At 31.7% G+C, this 5,025-nt stretch overlaps 1 long non-coding RNA gene across 1 annotated transcript; it reads left to right on the forward strand.

Annotated features, from left to right (window-relative positions):
• The first annotated feature begins 220 nt into the window (after positions 1–220).
• On the forward strand, positions 221–881 carry LOC119633664. The gene is made up of 2 exons (XR_005246882.1): positions 221–583; positions 769–881. It is a non-coding gene; the product is annotated as an uncharacterized LOC119633664 (long non-coding RNA).
• The last annotated feature ends 4,144 nt before the right edge of the window (positions 882–5,025 follow it).

The following is a 5,025-nucleotide window of genomic DNA, read 5'->3' on the forward strand; positions in this document are numbered from 1 at the left end:
AGAATCGAAACTTTTTACAATTTGCTTACAGAATATAAATCGCATTCTTCACATTTTTTTTAGTTCGCTTTTCAATTTGAAGGCGCTTAACGCCTTTTATTTTTCCGTGTCAATTTCATATTTCTTTCTCTTCATAATTCCTGTGCAAGCAAAAAAAAAAAAAAAAAAAAAAAAAAGAAGATAAAATCGGAAGCGAGAATATTCTTTTATATATTTCCTTCATATAAGTCACAAAAAATATTTCAAAATAACGAATTGATTGAAAAGAAAACTTCATTCATAAAATTTGATTTTCTATCAAGAGTAAAGACAATAAAACATAACCATCTCACAAATAAAACGAGAAACACGGCTAAAAAATAAGAAAATTAAAAAAAAGAAAAGAATGGTCGAATGAAGAGAAAACAGTGTTGAAGGTTTTCTCATGGAGCGATGGCGCTACGTGTGTAGCAATAACTAATTAATGTGTTCTTTTCAAAGTTTAGTGATCCTTTGCATGCATGTGCATATTTATTTATGTGTGTGTGTGTGTGTGTGCGTGTAATTTTGTGCAATATATATAAAAACATCTCAACCTCAATATGTAAATATATAATTCAAAATATAGAAAAATCTATCTCAACATAAATATGTAAATATATATATACAAACAAATGACCTTTTTCCACGTTACCTTCTTTAATTTAAAAAAAAAAAACAAAAAAAAAAAAAATAATTAGAACGTCGTCAACAGTTTTTGTTTTTTTTTATTTTCGTTTTCCATTCAAGTGGCGGCCTACTTAATATTACTGCTGTTTTTGTGATTAATACGTACAATAATTACATGTATTCGTACATATATATATATAAGATAAATAACACAAACACACACAGTCCAAAAGTTCCACCAAAAAAAAAAAAATAATGAAAATAAGTATTTACAAGAAAGAAAAGAAATTTCATCTATAAAAATAACCAAAAATATGTATTTTTTTACATATGGACATACGCGAGCTTGTAAATGCACCATCTATCTATCGGTATCTTAAACTATATTATTCTTTTTTTCTTTTGGCCGCATTAATAATTCATTAAAAAGCGGTAGTAGCAGTGGCATTAACGGCAACGGCAACTATAACAACAAATACAACTAAACAAATGTCAACTGAAATACTTGTAAGAATAAAATTTATTTTTGTTTACGTTTTTTTTTTCTCCTCATTTTTTTTTTTTTTTTTTTTTTTTTTATAAATTTCTATATTTTTATTTTTAGAATTTCCTTTCTTTTATTTGTCTATTGGTTGCCGATGTCTTCAGTTTTTGTTTGTTTTCCTCTTTCGTTGGTGTTTTATTGTTTTTGTAATTATTACAATTTTCTCCACATGTTTTTGTTTGCATTTTATAGGTTTTTTCTCTGCTTGAGTTGCACTAGCAGATGTTGCACATTTAATTCTATATACCAGAGCTGCCAAACTATTTCATTTCAAGTCATATCCTTTATGGGATTCCCTTATCTAATTTCAATTCACTTTATTCGTTGTCTGTAGTACTGCCTTCCCCGGCAAACTTTGTCCGTGTCTCTGCATAAATATATTTCTATACTTTTTCAAGTTCAAGTAGATAGATTGATGCCTTTATCTATAGGGATTTTTTGAAAAACAATCTAAACCAATGCTGAAAATTTCGAAGCATCTTTTCTTTTGTTTAAAATGAGCACAGTCCGCAAGAATAACAAATTTCCTGGGCAAAATGCTCAGAAAAGAGTATTCAAATAACGAATTGGTGTTGAATTGACAGAACTACAAGCTGATTAGAACTCTTGGTCAGCTACTTATGTTAGTTTTCATTTTTCGTCTTTCGACTATTGTTAGAAATAAAAATTATTATTATTATTATTATTGTCCATATATATTGTATGCAAGTGAACAAAGTATAGACCTTTAAAGACTGCTGGATAACTTGGATCGGATACTAGTCGGATACTTATATATTTTCAATATATTTTTATAATATTTTATAATATAAGTGTATTGAGAATATTTTGAGAAAAAAAATTCTCTTCAATTTCTACAATTTCAGTGTAAGCTGACCTAAGCAATGGGCAATAATTTTGCTGAAAGCTTGTCGTAATAATTCTGAAGACTGTTGTCTTTAACATAGGGGTATTTAAAAGCAATATCTTAAGGCTAAGTTTAAGCGAATTAGGTTTGGATGAGTTAAGGGACTGTTTGCAGCATTAAGTTGCTTAGCGTGAGAAATATTTGGCGAAAATTCGAAGCGACGAAGTCTGCTTATTAAATAGACTGTGGTACTCTGTTCTTATCGTACTCTGCACGTATCCATATATTCGAGCATCATCGCTAGATAACGAAGCAATCAAACAAATAATTCCCCATGAATATCAAAGATTTTCATATATCGTGCACTATTTTTTCCTCATATATATATGCGGAAATCTTTCACAATAGGCTCACGGATGCTTCCTTAAAGTACACATATATTTGTTTAAGTGGAAGGCTTTTCATTACTTAAGAATATATGAAGCGTTAAATTCGCTCAATTCGATTGTTAACTATTTGGAGATTTCATTAACTTATTTCGTTGATCTAAAAATATTGTTAAGAAGGTTTTCATAGCAATCTAATCACTTTAAATTGACAGCTATGCTATTAGGTTTCTTTAAGCTTTAAAATTGGCAACTGTTTTAAAAGAACATTAGCCATATGTGTCTTCTATTTCAGTGTTTGGTGTTTTCCAAAAACCTTGAAAAATTTAGTTTGCTTTTCTTCCTTTTCCTTGGAATAGAGAATATACCCCATTAAAATTTCAAAAACTTATAGCAACTCTATAAATTTTGCGTATAAATACAAACACTCTCGCAAACATATGTCTCTTTTAATTACACAGATACTTAGCTGATATTATTGTTTATAGTTCTTGTGCTGCGAAGTGTTGAATGATGAGATGCTAGCTTGTGTGTTTATGATAACCATCTGTACATACACAAAAAGACGTATATGAGAAACCGTGATAGATAACAGACAGATTTGTAGAGTTTACAAATCATAGGGCATCATCTACTCCAATATATTAGTTTGGGGAAAAAGAAATCCATTATTTTTTCGGTAGATGGCTGCACTGATAGATTTCTCGTAAAGTATCGATCAAACAATTTCCGATACTGTACATTTACATACTGTACATTTCGCAGTAAAAAAAATTCTTTTGCTGTTTTTTGTTTGGTGCATTCAGTTGTGAGTTACAGCGTGTTAAAAATGGAAGTGAACAAAGAGAAAATTCGGTACATTTTACAGTTTTTCTTTGACAAAGGCGAAAAAGCAAGCCAGGCGGCTAAAATTGTGAATGGCGTTTATGGTTCCGATACTGTAACAGCCAATTATGTGCAATTTTGGTTTCGTAGATTCCGTTCAGGAATTTTTGATGTTAAAGATGCACCTCGCACAGGTAGGCCGGTCGTCGAAAATGTCGATAAAATCGGAGAAATGATCGAAGTTGACCGGCATGTTACCAGTCGTAACTTCGCCCAGGAGCTAAAAATCGACCATAAAACAGTTTTAAACCATTTACACAAAGCTGGATTCAAAAAGAAGCTCGATCTTTGGGTGCCACACCAATTAACAGAAAAAAACATGATGGATCGAATTTCCATCTGCGAAGCCTTGGCCAAACGGAATGAGATAGACCCATTTCTTAAACGGATGGTGACTGGAGATGAGAAATGGATCACATACGATAACCCTGTGCGAAAACGATCGTGGTCAAAGAGCGGTGAAGCACCTCAAACGGCCAGGAAGGTTTTGCTATGCATTTGGTGGGACTGGAAGGCGATTATTTATTATGAGTTGCTTCCATATGGCCAAACGCTAAATTCTGATCTCTACTGTCAACAACTGGACCGTTTGAAGATAGCGATTGACCAGAAACGGCCAGAATTGGCCAACAGGAGAGGTGTCGTGTTCCACCAGGACAACGCTAGGCCACACACATCTACAGTGACTCGTCAGAAACTTCGGGAGCTTGGTTGGGAAGTTTTAATGCATCCGCCATACAGTCCGGACTTAACACCAAGCGATCATCATCTTTTTCTTGCATTGCAAAATTTCTTTAATGATAAAAAATTGGAATCTAGGGAGGATTGTGGAAATCGACTACTAGAGTTTTTTGCAAATAGAGACCAGGACTTCTATCAGAGAGGCATTTTGAAGTTACCTTTAAAATGGCAACAAATCATACAACAAAACGGTGCATATTTGACCCAAATCGGACAATCCGAAGCATGTTAAATAAAGTCCTGAAGTTCATATAAAAATAATGGATTTCTTTTTCCCCAAATTAATATATCAATAAAAGAATTCTCTTTTAAATTAATACGAAAAAAAATAAAATAAAATATATATATATATATATATATATATATATACATAGAGAGAATAAAATAAAATGAGAGTTAATAACCAATGGATGAATCAACTAAAGGCTGATAATAATGAATGAATGAATGAACGAGTAATGGAGGCGAAAAAATTGATTTATTAAATGAAAGGGCAGATAATCTTTTAAGGTAATTCTATACCAAAAATTCTTAGTTTTAATATTAAATTAGCGGTTAACCGGCTTTTAACTGCAACACCACATACTTAGTGCACTAACCGCACATAAATTTTATATACGCATATGAACGCAAGAATTAACATGAGTAATAATATTTTTGGCAAAAATATTTGAAAAGTTGTTACAAGGTGACCAGATAATTGATTGATTCATCAAACAATTGATTGATTATTTATATATATATATATAAGGGTAAGACTTAAGTAGTATGATCGAGTCTTTTGATATCCACTAGCAGCCAGTAAGAGTTTCTTCAAGTCCACCCAATGTAAAGAGGTTGCATCAGGTTTATAATAAGCAAAATACTTGGGTTCTGATAGTTATGGTCGAGTAGATCGAATGCACGTATTCTTGATGGAACTGTAAGAAGGGTCTCTGTAACGTTTTTAGTTATATTCAAAGCGAAATAAATAC

Source organism: Glossina fuscipes, unplaced genomic scaffold, assembly GCF_014805625.2.
Source record: "Glossina fuscipes isolate IAEA_lab_2018 unplaced genomic scaffold, Yale_Gfus_2 2, whole genome shotgun sequence".
NCBI lineage: Eukaryota > Metazoa > Arthropoda > Insecta > Diptera > Glossinidae > Glossina > Glossina fuscipes.